Here is a 21,169-nt window from a genome sequence, read left to right as displayed (position 1 = left end):
ATGGCTTTTATGCATTTTACAAGTCTGTAATCTGCTCCCACACAGATCACATTAGGAGAGTGAGAACTCATAGCCTAAATGCAGGCACAGTAAACAGCAGCAGCAGCCAGGAATGAATCTACTCCATGTTGGGACTGGTTCTGTCTCTATTAATCAAGCTGGCAGTTAATCACTGCATTTGGTTTTAAAGCTTTCCTGTGGAGGCAGCATTGCAGTAATGGAAGAATCATAGGTTCTGAAATCAGGCAGACCTCGGGTCACAGCTGTGACTCAGCCACTGCCAAGTAGGAGGCCTCCCTGGGGCTCAGTTTTCTCATCTGTAAGCCAGGTTATGATGGCTACCTCCAAAGAATCGTTGAGAGTATTAAATGAGATAATGTCCCTTGTTTTGTGTGGCACCTGCCCCTAACAGGTGGTATTCAAGAGGGGTAATGTTGGGGTGTCAAGGAAGATTGTAGTTTCATTTCTGTCTTTCCTGACAGGTTACAATCTTCTTGAACTCATTAACTTTCTTCTTTTTCTCTGTATTCTCTTTCTTCTTTCCTTTCTTCCTTCCCTCCTCTCTTCTTTTACATTCCCCGACAGTCTCTGGTTTAAAGATATAATAAAGTGGTTAGTCATCCCATAGACAAAGAGACTGAAGTTTTAAAAATGCTCCGTGTTTAGTGCTTTTCATAAACCTGAAAATGTTTAACCATGGTAGAATAAAGTGTGGCAAAAAATTAACCTGCGTAGGCGACTAGTGAACTATATACCACCTTTCATAAATCATTGATAGACTAAATTTGGGCAAATATGAAACTAAAGAAATAAAGAATTAATCACTTCTTAAAATAGCAAAGAACTGTTTGAGCATAAAACCTGATCTTCCCACATTTCCCATCAAGATGTTCTATTGAGTATGGGCTCTGATCACAGTCTCTGGCCATTTTGATCACACCTGAACAGAGACGGTGGCTGCCTTCTCAACAGTTGCCCAGGTAAGAATTCAGAATGGTTGTGTTAGTCAGCTTTTTATTGCTGTGACCCAAGTAACTGACAAGAACAATTTAGAGGAGGAAAAGTTGATTTTGAACTCCTGGTTTCAGAGATCTGAGTCTATGATCAAGCCAGCTCCATTGCTCTGGGCCTGAAATAAGCAGAACATCATGGTGGAAGGATGTGAGGAGGGGAAAGTGCTCAAGTCATGGCAGCCAGGAAGCAGAGAAAGACAAGAAGGGCTAGGCAGGGATACAGTTCTGAAGACCACACACCCAGTGACCTACTACCTCTGGCCATGCCCCATCATCCCATGGTTACCAACCAGTGGTCTGTTCAAATTATTGATCCATTAAATGAATTAATCCACTTGGAAGTCGCAGCCCTAGTCATTGCTTAAAAGCTCCATCTCTAAGCATAGCTGCATTGAGGGTCATGTTTTCAAACATGAGTTGGGAGAGGGCATTCCAAATCCAAACCATAACAGCTGTTGATAATCTACTTTTGGCAAGTAAACTCTCACCAGATAGAAGCCATTCTCCAAGCTTAGTCCTTATTCATGCCTGATTAATTTAACTGCAGTTACCATTAAACTTATTTTTTCATAATAAAAGACCTTAACTGGAACTTAGCAAAGTCCTCATTGGCACCTGCCATTATAACCATATCACCCTTACCTGAAAGCCTCTTCTTGAAACTCTGTAGCATTGGACAATTTACTGTGCTACAAATTTTTTTTCTTTAATTAGCCACAGTCTCTCCAATGTTCAGTTTAAGTCTATGAAAGTCATCTTTAGTCAAATTATGATTTTCTAAGCATAACACTTATTCTAGGTCAGTTCAGATGTGTGTTCAAACTGATTCTGTCAAGAAGGATTCAACGATTGACATTTAGCTCTAATTAACCAGAAAGGCAACTGACATCATCTTTTCCATGAGGCTTGGAGATGAAAGGGGCCCAGCAACATTCAGTAATGCTTGGTTGTGTCATTAGTATTCCTCTCATTATCAGTGCAAAGGGGAAAGGGAATATGTCGTATTTATTGCACCCTTGTCTATGTCTTTGACCTGTCCTGGGAATGCCAGTCACCCATTCACTCTTTGTTTTGTCAAATGAAATCCAAGATACAAGAAGAAAGAGGAAGAATTTCACCTAAGAATGATGGCCCAGATTAGTCTGCAGGCAAAGTGAGCTAGCAGAATTAGATCTTCCAGATCTTTCTCTGCTGTTTCCAGACTGGATCTCCTGGGGTGTATTGTTTGTATGAGAAGGTTATCTATATTATTATGATTTAAAAGATTCCAAGTGCCTTAAATTACCCGAATATTGACTTTCTTATGATCAATATTGTCCCCTCCCAGTGATCTTCAAAAGGCAAATATGCCCAGGTATACCATATTAAACCCCAACTTTTTAAAAGGTAAATTCCTTGAGGAAAAAGGGGGGAAAGGAAAGAAAGAAGAAACACCCTGGAAAAAGTGCAACTTCAGAGATCAGGTAGAGGAAGAAAAGAGTTGTAGCAGAGGGGAAAGGATGCTAAGAGCAGAGAGAAATTTCTAGAAAGGTAAGGCAGGAAATGGAGGAGATGGAAAGCCACTCTATGGTTTCACCTCTGGGCTGCCCCCTGGATAGAATCTGGAATTGTGGGTTATTTTCAAGAGCCAGATCTGCCACATACTTATCTGAATAGTTTTGTGTCTGTGGCTGATGTGACTTCTCATAGTCTCTGATGGCCCTGTCATCAAGACAGCTGAGAGTGACAGTCTTAGGACACTTGGTGGCCAAGTCTACTCTAAGGACATTATTGAGGACATATTCCTCATAGTTTAGCACGAGGAATGACCACATTTCTCAGAGCAGCTGTTCTTTACTTTGTGGACTCTGAACCATGGTGCTGAGCGAGATTCTCACAGTGGATGCTGTAATGGCCCTCCAGATCCCCTGTACCGGGTCCAGAGCTCCCACTGGTTGGTGTGACTATTGCCTCCTGGTGGTTCCCAACTGCCCCCTTCTCCCAGGAAGATGTACCTTCTGCTGACCTGACTGCTTTGCCCTGGGGCCACAACCCTTCCAAAGGCAGCCCATGGTCAGTGACTGATTTGGAGCATCGGGTACAAAAGACCCGTTGCCTAAATGGAGAAAACGTGATGAACTCTAGCTTCAGAGCCTGCTTCTGTGAGCTTGTTTTCCAGAGGCTGGTCTTGAACTAAGACTTGTTTGGCTCTTTGTCTCTCTCTCTTCTATTTCAGACCCTCTCACAGGCTTTTTCAGAAGGCCACACATTGTATGATTTAGACAGGGTTTGAGTGTGTACCCAAGAGGTTCATATGCTAGGAGGTTGGTCCTCAGCGTGGCAATGTGGGGTTGTGGGGAGTGCCTAGAGAGAGGTCACAAGACCAGCCCCTTCCCAAATAAGAAGCTCTTTCTTCTTATCTCTCCTTGTGCACTCTCCTCTTACATGCACTCTGGCCACTGTGATGACATCTACACTGAGGCCTTCACCAGAGCTGAGCAAAAGTGGGCTGCACATCTTGGAACCTCCAGAATTGTGACCTAAATAAACCTCTTGGAAGTAAAGAATCCAGCTTCAGGTATTTTGTTATAGTAACAGAAAATGAACTAATACTTGTTGGGGGCTGTGCCATGTTGACGGCACCAGAACAGCGCCTGATCACATCGGCAAGGAGGAGGTTAATTGACATAAGCACACTCAGGCGATTTATCGTCCATACACACAATGAATGCGCATGTGTTCTCAAGCACTCCTAATTGTGCCTGCGCGGACATCTAGCGTCTTGCTAATCTTTGCGTAAGAGGCATGGCCCTGCTCTCTGCCTCCTGGAGGTGATATAAGCATAGGCGGAGCGAGACGGCGCAACACAGCAGCTAGTAGAAAGAAGAGCGGCAGCAGCTAGCAGAAAGAAGTGCAGAGAAGCCATTAGCAGAAAGGAAGAAGAAGCAGCAGCAGCTAGTAGATAGACACAGCAGCTAGCAGAAGTGGCAAGCAGAAAGAAAAGACAGCAGAGCAGCAGCTAGTAGAAAGCAGAACAGCAGCTAGCAGAAAGCGGCGGAAGGCAGATCGCAGAGCGGAGAACTGAGACGCATCACTAAAGCACCTTAGGTAGACGCACCCTTAGTTCACAGGATGCAGGACGCACCAGTAAGAAGCAGCAGACCTTAAGTAAGGTGTAGCAAGTCTCTCTTCCTTTAAGCTCTAAGCAAAGCCTGTCCTTCTCTCAAAGTCTCTCTCTTAAGCAAAGTCTCTCTCTCTCTCTCTCTCTCTCTCTCTCTCTCTCTCTCTCTCTCTCTCTCTCCTCTCAAAGCAAGTAAACCTCATTTCCTCTATCCTCTATAAACAAGCAAGCAAGGAAGCAGCCCAGAGATAGAAGTGGCTCAGTTTCCAGTCCACCACCCATAAGACCTGTGCAAATTGTTGCTGCAAGCGGTGACAAATATCCACGGATTTGGTACCGCAAAGAGCCAGCGGCAAATACTGACTTAGGTTTTGCTTCTAGGAACTTGACTTTCTCACACTGTACATCATTGACTCTGAGATAATACCTACTCTAAAGTTACTATTTTATGTATTATCAAGAAAGAAAGATGCTGTCAATTAATATGTGACAGACCTTTGAGATAAATCAGGCGGTGGTATTCCCCTGCTGCATCCACACTGAGAGGTAGCATGACACAATGGTTAACTGAGTTTATAGACTGAAACCATACAGTTCAGGATTAAGTCCTGGCTCTGCCACTTCAGGCTGTGGGATTTGGGGTAAGTTAATTCAAAGTATTGTGCATCAGCTTTCTGGGGATAACCTGCAATCTCTTTGAATCTAAGATGCTATTGATTATAATACATAACATGTGTCCTCAACGAAAAACAACCCTATCAAACTAAAACTCAATGCTCGCTTGGAGTTTTTCCAAACAAAACTACCCTCAGTTCTGTCAATAGGATAAGTGAACTACCATTTTTTAAAGTGCTCCATGATGCTGCCTCTCCTGACTTCTTGCCCCATCTAGGAGACTTTCTTCCATATCATGGGCACCCCATTCTGCAAGATGATCTTAGATCTTACCAGCAGGAATCAACAGAAGGATTCAGACAAAAACCAGGAAAATATAATCAACAAATAACCCAACACTTGTAGTATCAGCAATGTTCAGAGTTCAACTGAAATGGTGAAAATATGAACAGGGGTTGGGGATGTGACTAAGTGGTAGAGTGTTGCCTTGCATGTGTGAGGCCCACACCACAAATAAGGACACACACACACCACACACATCACACACACACCACACACACATACAAATATACATACATATATACGTACACACACATGAACAGCTATGAGCAGGTGCAATATTGTCAGGCAACATCCCCATTACCAGCAGTGCCCTGATGACAGTAATAATAAGAAGCCATGGCTTGTAAGACACATCTCAATTTCAGAGAAGTTAAGATATAAAAATAGCCACGTCAACAAATTTGTAGAATTTAGTTGAGCTTAGTTCATTGTGAGAATTAAGTACATAGGCACATATGAAGCACACAGCTTGTTCATATGAAATCTTGGGACACATACTAATAAATCTTCATTATCTCCCAGCAGATATGACCATTCTGCAAAGCAGTCTTTGACCACTGTGTTCTCTCCTTGGGCACCTCTGAAAAGACCAAGCCAACTAATGTCTCCCCAAGAGACAGCTCAATCCTCAGACAAACTCATTTTTTCATTTTTTTTTTCCCTTGCTGGTACTGGAGATTGAACCCAGGGGCACTCTGTTACTGAGTTACACCCCCACCCCTTTGTATTTTTTATTTTGAGATGGGGTCTCACTAAGTTACCCAGGCTGCCCTTGAACTTGACATCCTCCTGCCTCAGTCTCTCCAGTTGCTGGGATCACAGGCACGCATCACCACGCCTGGCCTCATTCTTTCATTCCACATAGTGATGGTAACAACTGGGAGCCTGGAGAAGTTCAGGCTTTTCGAAAGGAGTGGTGGATCAAAACTCCCCTCTAGAATATCAACCCCTGAAGACAGGATTCTGTCTGCTTATCCACTTCCACATCCCCGGTACCCAGTACTTAGTAGGTACTCAATGTATGAATTTGAATGAATGAGTGAATAATTCCAGAGACGTTTATTAGCATTAATGATGGTGGGTTGAGAGAATCTACACTGTAGAGGACATGACTCAAGCTGAGTCAACTCTACATCAGGCTCTGGTCCCTTATTATCCCCTTTTTCCATGGCAGTCTTGAAAATATCCCAGTTTACAGGGCAATTTTAATGGAAATGAACTTAAGAAGTTAAAATTATATAATTAATTATGCTAGGTGTCAATTACAATTACGTTTTGATCCAGGAGTGCTCATGGATCACCTGGCAACCGTGAAAGAAAAACAGTAGCAGGTGTTTAGGCTTGGTTCACACTTGCTAACTAATTAGATGAACACTTTTCCCCTTGGAAATCCTTAGCAGTTTCTATTTGGCAAAAAAAAAAAAAAAGCAGTCAGAACGCAGACACCTTTGTTCAACTTTCTTGCTTCTGGTCTAGAAAACATTCCATCATTAAGATGCGTTTGTATATATGTAATCTTTTCTGTTAGGATTTGATTTTATCGTTTGTCTCAGTCTTCTGAAGATCCAGCTCTACAAAGCGGACAGACTGAAGTACACAAGCTAGACTATCACAATTTGAATCTGTGGTTTACAAGCTGTGTGATCTTGAGCACATTACTTAAACTTTCTGTGGCCCAGTTTTTTTGTTTGTTTTGTTTTAATGTTTTTTAGTTGTCAATGGACCTTTATTTTATGTATTTGTTTTGTTATATACAGTGCTGGGGATCAAACCTAGGGCCTCACACATGCCAGGCAAGCACTCTACCACTAAGCCACAACCCCAGCCCCATGGCCCAGTTTTGAAATCTGTAAAATGAGCATAATAATGATACTCACACTTCTATATTATAATAAAGATTAAACAAATGACCAATGCCTTATATACAATAAGTGCTATATAAGTATTAAACAAAATACTCATTAGTTCTCAATAAGTTTTTTTTTCTAATAATTGATTATTTGACAGCTTAGGCACACGACAGAAGTTACTACAAACAGGTGTATCTGAGACTTATATTTGCATATGCTATGTGAAAACAATAAATGCACCTTCTACCTAAAGACTTGGTTTTGCTCAAGGATTGTTGGTAGAGAGTATTGGCTAAGGTTTTTGGTAGCAAGAAACAGAAACTCATAATGGCTAACTGAATTAGTCCATTTTCCACTAATATAACAAAATACCTAACTGGCTGGATAGTTTATAGAGAAAAGAGGTTTTATTTAGCTCATAGGTTTTTTTGGTTCAAGCACAGGACACTGACATATGCTTGACTCTAGTGAGGGTCCCATTGTATAACTATGTTATGGCAGATGAAATCACAGTGGGGGGATGTGCAAGAGGAAGATAATCACACAAGAGGAAGATAACATAGTAAGTGGGGAGGAGTTAGTCTTTCTCTTTTACATCCATTCCTCTTTTGTAAGAACCACTTAATTCCTTCCAAGTGTGATTGCCCTAATGTCCCAATCCCCTTGTATTAGGCTGTACCTAATAAAGGTTCCATCACTTCCCAACAGTCCCCACTGAGAACCAGACTTCAACACTTGAACCCTTGGAAGGCACCCTCAAACCTCTACCGTCAGCAAAGCCAATGGGGAACCCTAGAATCAAGCCCCCCAAAGGACAGGAGTCAGGTATTTCTAGGAATCTGACTCTGAGATTTTCCTTCTCACATCACTTCCTAGAGCTGAATCCTTGGGAGAGCTTGAGAGGCCCACAGCCACCTGTCCACCTTTGGGGCTCATTGGTAGGAGTAGACGTGTATCTCGATGGCTGGTCCTGACAGGGTGGAGGTGAGGGTGATACAAAGGAAAAACAGATACTAGCACCAAGAAGTGGGAATGGTTGTGAGGCCACCAAAACAGCAGCCGTCTGCCACATGAAGATGGAGGAGGGGCCAGCCGTGTTCTCAGAATCCTGCTTATGTTTGCACTGTAGGCCTTTCCAGAAACTTAAATATGTTTCTCTCCTCAGAGGGTACTTTCTTCCGGAGAGGCTGCCTCATCCTCTGGGCATTCAGGCAAAAAGAAAGAATCTGGCAATAATCATAAACTGCCTCTTTCCCTGACTTAATGAAGCAGATCTCCAGTTGTTTATGTTGCATTAATTTTAATACTAATCTTTGTCTCACAATTTCATAATAACAATTTCCAATTCAATCAAAACAACACTAGGCTAAACTTTCAGAGTTCAATACATGCTCAGTTTAAAAGCTGCCTCATACATTCATGAATCCTTTTTTCCGTGGAGTTGTCTTTGGCTATAAGTACCAGAACGCCCAACTTGAAGTCGTGAAAGCCAAATCAAAACATGTCAGTGCACAGAGCTGGATGTCCAGATGTAGGACAGGCTTCGGGGAACTCAGTCCAGAGGTTCCAGCTCCATTTTCAGTAAATACCCAGATGCTTTCTGCCCTTATTTTCTCTCTTTGTTCTTCATCTGAAGCTGGAAACAAGAAGGCTGCCGGATTTCCTGAATTCACCAGGACATAAAACAACGGGTGTTAGGAAAATAAGATAGTTTCTTTATGCAGGTGTCAGTAATAAAGTAACTTTCCCTAGACCCTTCTAACATAGTCTCACCTCATTGGCCCAGATTAGGTCAGGTTTACAATCCTGAAATAACCCTGGCTAGAGTGAGGCCACCTGTTAGCTGGTTTAGGTTTGAATTCTTAAAACAGCCACTGGAAAAGAGAATTATATTAACCATGCCTAGCTCCCAGCTCACAGGATACTAAACAATAACAAGAGGAAGAAAGTGTGTTAAAGAGAAAAGAGGGTCTCCCTCTGCCCCCATATCTAAACCTCATCACTGGATGGAGGCGGGACCTCCATCTTTGAGAAATTGAAGACACCATAGAAGACAGAGGCCACTTCCCACTAACAGTGCTATAAGCTCTCTGACCACCTTCACAGTTGGAGCAGGGGCTTGGAGCACACGCTCCTCTGAGAACCTGTCTCAGTCAAGTTCATGTCAGAACCTATGATCCAAAAAGTCAGGGACCACCTGGAAAATTCATTTGAGTGGCAGGTGGTGGCTAGTTTCCAAGGACAGTGGTGGCAATAGCAATGGGACAGCCAATACAGAGTTGCCAGATTTAACATGAAAATACAGGCAACCCAGTTAAACTAGAATTTCAGATGAACAACAAATTATTTTCTGTGTAATTTTTTAGTGTAAGTTAGTCCCAAGTATTGTATGGGACATATGGACACTAAAAAATTTCATTTGTTTGAGATTCCAGTATAACTAGGTATTGCATTTGACAGACAAAACCAATGGTATCCAGCGGCAGCAGTGCTGAGTGGCAACTGCTGAGTGGCAACTGTCGGGAAGGTTATCATGGGACTGGGTTTGGGACTTGTTTTTCTTGCTGCTACCCATTCCATTTCTTCTGCCTACTTTCCAAGCCTCACTTTGCATTAGTACCAGAAATTCTGTGAGAATATACCATACGATGTGTTCTAGTCAGCTTTTTGGCTGTTGTGACTAAATGACTCTACCAGCACAACTGAAGAGGAGGAACAAATTAATTGAGGGCTCACAGTTTCAGGGGTCTTAGTCCATAGAAGGCTGGCTCCATTCCTCAGGGTTTGAGGTAAGGCTGAATATAATAGCAGGAGAGGGTGGTGGAGGGAAGAAGCTCAGATCATGGTGATCAGGAAGCAGAAAGAGACTCCACTCTCCAGATACCAAATATATACCCCATAGCCTCTCCCCAATTCCCACCTCCTCCAGCCACACCCTACCACTTCAATTAATCCCATCAGGGATTAAATCACTGATTGGATTAAGGCTCTTACAACCCAATCCTTTCTTCTCTGAACCTTCCTGCATTGTCTCACATGTGAGCTTTTGGGGGACACTGCACATCCAAACCATAACACAATGTAAACTTGCAACCATGGACCCTCATCATACATACCTCAACGTCTCCTACTGGAACTTAACCTGTCTTCTAGCATTGAAATCATTATAAACTACAAATAGGGGAAAGAACATTTTTCTTTTAAAGCAGAGGTAGCATAATACTATCTCCTAAAGTCTGGGCCTTAGGAGAATAGGGTTCTTCTGCTTTTGTCAGGGGTTGAAGGAAGTTTATATAGTACTTCCTGCTTCAACTCAGCTAAGTATAAAATGAAAACAATTCTAGAAGGTTAGATGACTTTAAAATTAAGGGTTACAGAGCTCCAGTATAGAAAAACCCTCTCCCTTACTAAGATTTTTCCTTTCCTTTAACCAATCCTGACTAATAAAATTAAATTCTTCTCCTACACAATGACATCGCTACTATTAAGAATATAAACAGGGCTGGGGTTATAGCTCAGTGGTAGAGTGCTTGCCTAGCACATGTGAGGCACTGGATTCCATCCTCAGCACCACATAAAAATAAATAAATAAAATCAAGGTATTGTATCCATCGGCAACTAAAAAGAATTAAGAAAAAAGAATATGAGTACATTGAAAACCTGTAGTATAAAAAGCATCATTAATATTTTTGGTTTATAAATTATGTTGAATTCTCTTTTAATATTTTTAGTTGTAGATGGATACAATATCTTTATCTTGTTTATTTGTTTTTTTTTTTTTAATGTGGTGCTGGGGATCAAACCCAGTGCCTCACATGTGCTAGACAAGTGCTCTACCACTGAGCCACAACCCCAGCCCCATATTGAATTCTTATTAACTCTCTTACTTCCCCTAGAATACTCTATCTCCACAGTTTGAATTCCCTTTGAATCCAGGATTGATGCTAATTGAGCAGTTGCCACTGGTGATGTGATGAAGCAACAGAATTAAGCTAAGGGCCCCAGACTGGAAACACTGCCCTTCTGTCTTCTCTAGGACACGCAAGAAGCAGGTTGGGTCTAGACCTTGAACTTTGCATGGCTGCTGGGACTGGCGGGTCTCTTGGGCTCGAAGCTAATCAAATGATGATTAAGGTTGGTTGCTGAGGTGCTTAGAAAGTGGACACAGCTACTCCAGACTTTTTCAGCTTCATCCCCCACATCTGGAGCTGCTGGAATGGTTCTGGAAGATAAATCTGAAGTGAAGACTCTCATAACAATTGTGAATTGCAAAGATGAATAGGCTACTAAAATACAAGCATGTCCAGCATGTCCCCCACCCAGCATCTGTCCTTCTCTTCTTACACAGCCTGATTTCTTCCTGTAAGTGTGTTTCTCCCACACCTGGTGAAAGCTGAGCAGGACAGAAAAACCAAAGCCGCCATTCTGCTCAAGAAGCTGAAAGCGTCCCTGCAGGCCCCCTCTGTGGACTCCTACAGAATCCTGGGTTCTGTAGAATCGTCTCCAGCCTATCCAAGTAGCGGAGCATGTGACCAAGGTGTGGTACAACATGTAGTCATGGCAACACAGTGACTTGTCCACTCACAATGAAACTTAGGCAAGGACTTCAGGAGGAAAATGTCTTTGCCCTCTATCATTGGATTTCAAGTGACTAAATGACGACCACAACAAAGACACTATCTGAAAATAAGGCAAATCAGAGGGTGTAGAACCAAAAGACCAAAAAGAAAGGAGGTCCTGGTGACACGGCTTGACCTCCTTCTTCAAGCTATTACTGAAGCCAGTCCCCCTCTGAAGTTCGCTTTTAGGCCAATTCGGTTGCCGTCACTTGGAACAGAGCTCTAACTGACATGATAGTCTGTCCCCCATGTGCCAGGATGAGACCATCCAGAATGAAGAGTGGTCTCAGTCAGGCAAGTGGCAAGGCCTTCACTTCTGGAACACTGTTAGGCAGTCTTGCCCAGGACCTTTTGCTAGCATGTTGTGTAACTTCTGACAAATCATCTCACATGGGGGCGTCTGTCTCCTTCTCCGGCTCAGGAACATCCCTCCCTGCCCTAGAGACTCATATGGTCACAGTGTGAATAACCTAGCAGTTGACTTTTTGCTACCTATCTAAGCCTTGGGTAGTCAAACCACATTTTCCATGCAAGAGCTCATGGCTTGTTTTCAGGTAGGAATGATTAGAAGTTAAAACTTAGATTTGTTTTAATTCTATGAATAAATGTTCCATGAAGTATAGCTTTACAAAATCGAACCCTGAATTCAAGATTGAATCATACTGCAGGAGGGAGCGGTATTTGCCTATATGTTTCAGCTATCAGATTTCTCCTGAAGAGTTGATGATTTCCTAAAAAATGACTCAGTGTAACAACAATAAATTTCCTGTAGACTGCAAAAGCAGTAAACTTCCCCTAAGTTGTAAAAGTGCTTTTGAAAGGGAGAAAAATCTCAGTGTTTCCACATTTACTTAGGAACTGTTGGAAAAAAGTAACCAGTACTATAAAATATGACATTTTATTATTAGGTGAATTATTTAGTAGTTTCTGGAATCAACAGGAATTAAAACAGAAAGAAACCTGATGTAAGTAGAGATGAAACCCCTGTTCCTTAATCCTTGGATTTCTATAAGAAAATTTTGGTTGAAGGTCTGATTATAGCTGCACATCTAATCTTGTTCTCAGCCCTGTGTTTTGAAGAAAAATCTGATACTTGGATCTCTGTGGGCCTGACCCTTAAGCCTTCCTCCCAATTGATTACAAGCTCTTGAAAGGAGACAGGGGTGTGGTCAGTTACCTCTGTGAAGGCCCCAAATTGGAAAGTGCTTGAGAGAGGAACTGAGGAAAATGTGGTCTGCCTAGAGAGATAGATAGTACGGGTGGAAAGCGGCATGAGATGAGGTCATGGAACAGGTGAGGACCAGATCACCTGTGGTCTTGTGATGGGTCTTGGTCAGTAAGAGTTTTATTCAGAGACCAGTGAGAAAAATCACTGAAGGGTTTCAAGTCAACTAGCAATGTGCTCCAGCTTACATCCTATTGTCTGAAGAATGGATTATAGAAATGCAAGCAGTAGCAGAGATGGATGTGGCCATGATCTAGATCAGAGTAGAAGTGGTCAGAAGTGCAAGTAGAAATTAAGTAATGTGGATTAGTTGAAAACATTTTGTGGTATGGGATTGACACAAAATATGATGTCTTCTATCTGGCAGATACTACTGGGCATGTCCCACCAAAATCCATTCTTTTTCTCTACAATACACAGAATCCATGCATTTACCTGGGCCCATGGCTACCTGGAACAGAGGTTAAACTTCCTAGCCCCTCTTCTACCTATGTCCAGCCACGTAACTAAGTTCTAATCCATGGTAGGGATGTGATATGTGCAACTTCTGGGACAGAGCACTAAAGAGAGATGTTCCTCCTTTTCTCCTCCCCATCCTGATGCTCAGCACAACCATGAAAATAAGGACTAGGGCAAATGGCTTGCAAAGATGGTCCCAGAGAGTCCTTCAATCCCTGTAAGTATATATATCCCTGCAATATAAGCTCAATATTTCTTCAGAGGTGGAATTTTTTTTCCACATCCCTAAAACTGTGACTGGTCCTGTGACTTTCTTCGGCCAGTAGATGCAGCAGAAGGGATGCTGTGGGACTTACAAACCTAAACGTCGAGAAGCCTGGAAGGTTCTACCCTGGCTATATTCCCAACACTGCCTTGAGATCACCACATAAAGAGGCCTTGTCCAACCTACTAGCAGATGAAGGGTCGTGCGGAGGAGAGCCCTACACTCCAGTCAACCAACCACATGAACCACACCAAACACAACATTAGATTCTTTAATATTTAAATTAAATTTCCTGGTTTCATTATTTAAAAGTTTTATCAGACTTGAATTTTTAGATGAATCAATATAAAAACTCTTTTTTTAATTCTCTTAAATGATTTTTTATATTTTTTTATTTTTACAGAATGCATTTTGATTCATTGCACACAAATGGGGCACAACTTTTCGTTTCTATGGTTGTACATGTTGTAGATTCACACAATTTGTGTAATCATACAGGTACATAGGGTAATGATGTCTGTCTCATGGCACCAACTTTCATACCCCAGCCCTCCCCCGTCTCATTTCCCTCTACACAATCCAAAGTCCCTCCATTCTTCTCTTACCTCCCCCCAAAAAACTCTTTTTTAAAATTTTTTCTTTATTGATGGATCTTTATTTTATTTATTTACATATGGTGCTGAGAATCTAACCCAGTGCTTCACACATGCTAGGCAAGCACTCGACCACTGAGCTACAACCCCAGCCCCAATATAAAAACTCTTAAATTTGAAGTTAAACATTTTTTTAATCAAAGGAAATGGATTGTAAATCAAGATGAAAAGTGAGCTAAGTATTCCTCCCCTTCTTTTCTTCTTACTTCAAATACCTTAAATACATTTACGCTTCTTATCTATTATTTGATTTTAGTTAATTTTGATCAGCATAGAAGTGAAGCTATGATGGAAAACAAAATTGGTTTAAACACAATTAATTCAAATAATACTAGATTTCATAGTTATTTTAGCTGAAATACTCTGATTCCACTCCAAGTTCTTTCCTGTTTGGCCATTTATAGTTTTGTTGTTGTCTTGTCTTTTTGCAGTGGTGGGACTCACATTTGCAAGGCAAGAACTCTACCATTGAACTACGCACCTAGCCTAAGTTATATAACTATAAATACACTGATCAGTGTTTTTCCATTTTTGTCTGAAAATCACCTTTCTAAACCAACATTTGTGAACTCTTAGAAATACTTTTGTTAACTCAATAATAACAACTTTTTAACAATAACAGTTTTACGTGCATCAGGTTCCCCAAGGTATTTTTTAACAGCAAAATGAAGACAACCTCATGTCTGAGGAGTGTTACACAGGATACATTTTTAAATCATCTTGTCTCTTCAATTCCTCTTTGCTGTTGAAGATTCTTGATCAAGGACTGATCCGGTTCCCCTAGGAGGAGTGTTACCAGGGACTCTATGGTTCACAAACTGTGCCAACTTAACAATGATAAACAGAAGCTAAAGGCCTTTACAGCATAAAAATCCAATAATGATGAGTTACATCTTGGCCCAAGCCACCTTGATTGTATCTCAAAGTTGTTGTGGCCAGGAACAAGCACTTAAGTACTTCTTTGTAGTCGAGGGATTCCTAAATTGTTCCAAGACCCGAGATCCTGGACAGTCACATATTACAATTGAACTTCTACTTCTTTTATGTCTAAAAGATCCAAACACGTAAAACTCTCATGGGATCTCTCTCTTTTCCTAAAGGATTAACCTGGTCATATGAATGACTGTGCATAGTTGGGTTGCTGAGTGCCACAGAATGATTTGGCACACTGATGCCTTTACAGTTAAGGATAAGATAAATAAAAATTACATACTTCCTGGTTAGTGAATAGAGTTCAGCAAGTTGTCCTCCCTGCAAGAGCCAAATTGATTTTGGACTGAAGACCAGTTGTTACTTCCTGTGTCTGTTCATACCCTTAGGAGGGAGAAGGGTCCCAAAGCATGATGACAGGAACTGGACTCATTTCTATTGGAAATGGTTTTCTTCCCTTTTCTCTCTCTCTCTCTCTCTCTCTCTTGTTTTTTGTTAATATTGTGTGTGTGTGTGTGTGTGTGTGTGTGTGTGTGTATACTTTTTTTTTTTTTTTTTGCTGTTGTTGTTGTTTTGGTACCAGGGATTGAACTCAGGGGCACTTAACCACTGAGCTACATGCTGTAATGAAACAAGGAAATAATAGGAATTGCTATAGTTATGTGTTATATAGTAATAATAAGCTGTATTTGGTATTTGCCTGGACTTGTAAAACTAAAATCATAAAGGCGCCTGGTGACACTTGCTGTGTGGCAGGATGACACTCCTGAACAATGCCGATATGAACCTTTATCTATGATCTGCGTGGGGGCTCCTACTCTAGTCGTGTTCTGGTGTTTATGAAGCATGACTGGGCTGAAATCACTACTGAAACCCCTGGACTTTTGGAGCAAACTGTCAGCAGCACCGTGACCAGAGGACTCCATGTCGCTCTGTCTCTTGGCTGCCCCAGCTGTTGTCCACTCTACTGCTAATTGCTGATCGACTGTTGTCACCGAGGCCAGATGATTGAAACATTACTGTGGATGGCTTGGATCCTCCTGGGGTGGTCCTTTGTAATGAATCCATCAGGTCCGTTTCTCGCAGTTTTCCCTCCCCGCTCGCTATAGTTTGGATCTTGAATGGCCCCATAAGATCCATGGGTTGATGGCTTGGTCCCTAGCCCATAGTGGTATATGAGCTGGTGGAATCTTTAGGAAGTGGGGCCTTGTGCAAAGGAAGTTGGGTTACTAGGACTGTGCACTTGAAGGGGATATTAGGACCCTGGCCCCTTCCTCTCTCTCCTCTTCTTTTGCACACATGTACATGTGCTCATGGGCTTCCTAACTGCCATAAGGGGAGCAGCTTGCTCCACCATGCACTCCCCACCATGATGTTCTGCCTTGCAAAAAACAGGCCCCAAAGCAGTGGGGTCAACTGGCTATCAGCTCCTGAAACCATAAGCCAAAATAAACCTTTCCTCCTTATAAGTTGTTTATCTCAGAAATTTTGCCACAGTGACAAATCAGACTGACATGGTGGTTCTCCAAGTCTTTGGATTTAGGATAAGCTTAGTAGGCATCTAATTAGATTGTATTGTTTAGCAGTTACATCCATTTGAAAGCTACAACACCTATGAAAGATTTATCTAACTTTTACACCCACACTTGTGTTAGCCATTTTTTTTGAGACAGGGTCTCACTAAGTTTCCAAGGCTGGCCTTGAACTAGCCATTCTCCTGCCTAAGACTCCTGAGTCTCTGGAATTAGGGTGTTATGTCACCATGGTTGGCCTCCACCGGGGTTTTGAAGGACTCTGGAAGCAGTAATGGAAAGTATCTTCTAGAATTCCTGGCCATGATATACAGGGGGAATCGTAGGTTACACTTGACATACACTGAGGTAAGCAAAAGTTTAAAGCAAAAGAAATATCTGAGAATATCATGGTGCTTGCCAAACCCAGAGGGTTCCAAGGTGCACAGTGAAGGGCCTTAGGGGCAGATTAGGCACTATTTGGCCAGATTAGGGAACACAACAGGCAGTGGTGTGTAGGATCAATTATTCACAGGGGTTATTATATTATCCGAAAATCACATTAAAATACTTAGCATTATGTGCATATGTAAATATACCACAGTGAATTCCACCTTTATGTATATGTATAAAGTGCCAATCAAAAATAAATAAATGAGCAAGAGGGAGATCAGTAGAGTAGAAGGGAACGGAGGAAGGAGGAGGGAGGGAAAGGTAAGGCACCAGGGACCCAATAAAAGTAAATCAAATTCCACACATGTATGATTTTGTCAAAATGAACCCAACTACTATGTGTTAACTATAATGCTCTAATAAAAACAATAGCATTGAGGGGGTGTATGTGGCTCAGTGATAGAGCACTTGGCTAGCATGCACAGGACCCTGGGTTCCATTCTCAGCACCCCAAAAATAAAGGAAAAAAATACTTTGCATTGAAAGTGCAATATATATTTATGTCTTTTTAAAATCCAAACAGTTTATATTTAAAATATTGTAATCTACAGTGTCCGTAAACTAGCATAAAGGATGTTAGGTATTTTTCACTGGTGAAATGAAGGGAATTCAAGATTTGTGAATGGGCTGGAAGATTGTACTGGCTCTTCTTTTCTCCATGAATAGAATAGAATTGGCAAAGCCAGGTATGGCAGTGGCTGCCTGTAATCTCAGTGGCTGGGGAGGCTGAAACAGAAGGACTGCAATTTCAAAGCCAGCCTCAGCAAGTTAGAGAGGACCTAAGTCCTCAAAATAAAAAAAAAAATAAAAAGGGCCGGGGATGAGGCTCAGGGATTAAGCACCCCCAGATTCAATCCCTGGTACCAAAAAAAAAAAAAAAAAAAAAAAAAAAAAAAAAAAAAAAAAAAAAGCAGTGAGCTCTCGTTATGATAAAATGACCTCTTTGAACTTCATTTTCTTCCCTGCAAAATGGGAAGCACAGTATCTATCTCTAAGGGACACTGAGAAGGAGACACACCTGGCTCTGGGTTGACATAAAGGATTGTCCCACAGTATTTATTTGTTCCTTTTCCTTCTACTATTTTATCATTGTACTTTGAACTTATTTTATGTCCTCATCTCAACTCTTTTAAATGTAGTTCCAAGGTTTTACTTCAAAAGACTGGGATCTCCCCAGGTTCATCTGGGTGTGTTCCAGGACTCAAGTATCAGTCAGCATTTCCAACTACATCAAATTAAGTGATCCAAGAAATCTGAGACCTGAGAAATGCTTGCTTTAGAAGCCCTGTGGTTGTGTTTTCTTCAAACCGGGGTGAATCCCCGAACAAAGACAGCCAATCTAGATCTCCAGTCTCTCATGGAGCCTCAAACTGAGCTGACTCAGAAACCTGAAGCAAGCTCATCACCCATGGTCCTTATTTCTGCTCTTCTTGACAACATGAAAATATCCTTTTTGCTCCTCCAGTATCCATCTCCCCTCTCCCTGGTAACCCCCTAGATTTTCTCTACTCCTGATCCAACAGTTGAAGCAAGGCTCATTTCCCCTTATTCTGCCCCATCACATGCCGATCAATAAAGGTCAACCTTCGGGACATTTAGGAGAATGAGAAGGATGCTCTTCCTGCAGAGATGCCCAGTCAGAGGAACTGAAGCCTGGTGCTGCCTGGGCCACTCCTGGGTAAAGCCAACAGCCTATCTGAGAAAAATCCAATCAAAATGGCACCTGTGACAGTTTCAGGCACCTGGAGTTCCTGGCAATAAGAGTTCCTAATTCTCTTTTGGGTTTATGTCAGTTTTAGCTAGATTTCCTTGCAACTGAGAGTTTTAATTCATACATAAAGCCAATCCCCCATATAAAGACCTTTTAATTCCCCTCCCCACTTCTCTTCCTCTTGCCCCTCCACTTCTCTGCCCAAATGCGTTCCACTCTCTGGGCTGCCCCCAACAATTTTCCTGCACCTAGAACTGAAATTCTAAGGACTCAGTTTCCCATAGCCCTGGAGGTAGGGATGCTTGCTTCTTAGGACCAGATCTAGCCCACTTTTCTTCCACCCTCAGAGAGAAAAAAGTCCTCTTCCTTTGAGAATCATGTTACAGAGCTCACTGTTCATTACAGATTCCCTGATCACTTGATTTTCTTAGGATTAACACCTGATTTACAGTCTCCTGTTTCACCCTAGCTCTGTCGTCATTCCAGTTGGGCTTCCCCTACTTGACAGCCTGTATTCACAGAACATGTGGCACTCACTACCCACCAGACACAATTCAAAGTATATACACAGTGTTTTAACTCACTCAACCCTTGTAATAGCACAAGGTGTTATTATCCCCATTATAGATGAGGAAGCTGAGGCACAGAAAGGCTATTTACACTGGCCTAGAGTTACCCAGTTAAGAGAGAATGAAAATGAGAGAGTCTAATTGCAGAGTCCAGCCTCCCAGTTCCTTACTGTCTGCATTTGTCGCCTCCAGTTTATTTTGGTTCAGTGGAGGTGAGAGGCAGTCAGCATTTCCTGCAACTGAGTCACATCGCACATGTGGGAGGTCTCTGGAGAAATGTCAGATGAGGGTGTCCTGAATGGCCATTAGAGATCTGCAGTTCCTCTTCCTGCAGTTCAGTGATTTGTTGTCATTGCATATACAAACTCACCAACTAATAGATAAGCCAGAAAAGGGGACTGCAACTGGACTGAGAACCCAGCGGTAGAAGGGAGTTACAGATTCTGCACCCTGGTGCTCCATGGCGCTCCTCTCTGCCACAGTAGTCCTTAATCTTTGCAAAGTTTGCTGCATTCAGGGCAGTCCATTCTCCCAGTGTTAGGGCTGTCCTTAGAATGTGTCCCTTGTCCATATCTTCACCTATGCTGCCAAACTCCTCAACCCTCTATAAATTTTGCACAACTGGTTCAAAAATTCTGGTTTTCTTCCTTCCTCTCCGTTTGAAAGAGCGGGGAGGGGAAATCCAGGAGGTATTTTCACCATCCCAGCCAAGTGCACCTAGATGCAGCTCCATCCAAAGCTGCTTAGCTCTGAAAAATCCCTCCAGGACTTTCCCTCCCAGGTTTCTGGTTCTCATTCTTCTCCACCTCCACTTCTTCCTCTTGGACAGGCCCTGCCGGTTTCCCATTACCAGCTAACTTACTTATCTTACACCCAGTCCTCCAGACCCAACAGGCACACGCATCCCTGTATCGATACAAACTGTTTCAGTCGTCCTGAGGTAGAAAACACTCATGCAACTGTGTAAACATAAGGTAGCCAAGTCAGGCGTCTCAAGATACCAAGCAAGCCTAATTAGTACTCACAACGACTATAATTACAACGATTTACTGAGCGCTTGCTATGTGCCAAGCGCCGTCCTAGTCGCTTTACGATCCCTTAATCCCTCAGAACACCACCACCAAAAGATCGAGACCGTCATGATTACCATTTTAGAGAAGGCAAATCTGTGACCCCTGGAGACCAGGCCTTGCCGGCGTTACAACTGTGTAACTAAATTGCAGAGCTCATTCCGGCTGCTGGTCAAGAGCCCAGCCAGTCGCCCCGCTTCTAGAGCACTAGATGTGTCACTCCGGAGCAGTGGTTCATCGGTGAAAGTAAAAGGAAAGGAAGGAAGAAGAGAATCGTCGCGGTAAAATCCGGAAAGGAGGCAAGGGAGCTCACAGAGATACTTCCTCGTCATCGTTACTCAGCACTTTATGGGGCGCACGGTGCTGGGGAGCCCAAGCAAAGCCAGCCTTTTCGAGGAATCCAGCCCTGCCGGGGCCCCAGAACTGTACCAATTCCCAGCCTGGGCGTGTTCAATTAAGGCTGGCTGACGCCTTCCCAAGTGACCAGGGAGAGACCCTGTGGCCCTGGGACAACCATCCGCCTCCCACCGCCGTGCAAAGTGCAAGTGCCCTACACGTCCTGCCATCGCCCCCACAGAACGTTTTCTGCGGGAAAGGGCAGCACGGAACCTAGGTTTCAGGGCCCGAGCTGGGGGCGGTCCCCGAAGCTCCGCCCCGCGCCTGCGCCAGCCGAGGTCCCGGGAGGCGGAGCGGGGGCCGGGGCCCAGCCGCAGCGCCTTGGCGGGCGCGGGAGGCCGGAGCGGGCGCGCCCCCGTTACACGCACGACGCGCGCGGCCGCGCGCC

General features: G+C 42.9%; 1 long non-coding RNA gene across 2 annotated transcripts; it reads left to right on the top strand.

Moving 5' to 3' along the window:
* Nucleotides 1-820: 820 nt before the first annotated feature.
* Nucleotides 821-15,428, top strand: LOC306645200. 2 transcript variants are annotated; one of them, XR_013759563.1, is made up of 4 exons: nt 821-980; nt 1,089-3,577; nt 11,314-11,457; nt 14,573-15,428. It is a non-coding gene; the product is annotated as an uncharacterized lncRNA (long non-coding RNA). The 2 variants fall into 2 exon arrangements; XR_013759564.1 differs by lacking the exons at nt 11,314-11,457; nt 14,573-15,428 and adding an exon at nt 6,599-6,961 and having other exon boundaries at nt 1,089-3,570.
* Nucleotides 15,429-21,169: the final 5,741 nt, after the last annotated feature.

The sequence above is a fragment of the Sciurus vulgaris genome (assembly GCF_902686455.1).
Source record: "Sciurus vulgaris genome assembly, chromosome: 15".
In the NCBI taxonomy this organism is placed as follows: Eukaryota; Metazoa; Chordata; class Mammalia; order Rodentia; family Sciuridae; genus Sciurus; species Sciurus vulgaris.
The sequence above is the reverse complement of the archived record's forward strand: the minus strand, read 5'-3'. Positions and strand labels throughout refer to the sequence as shown.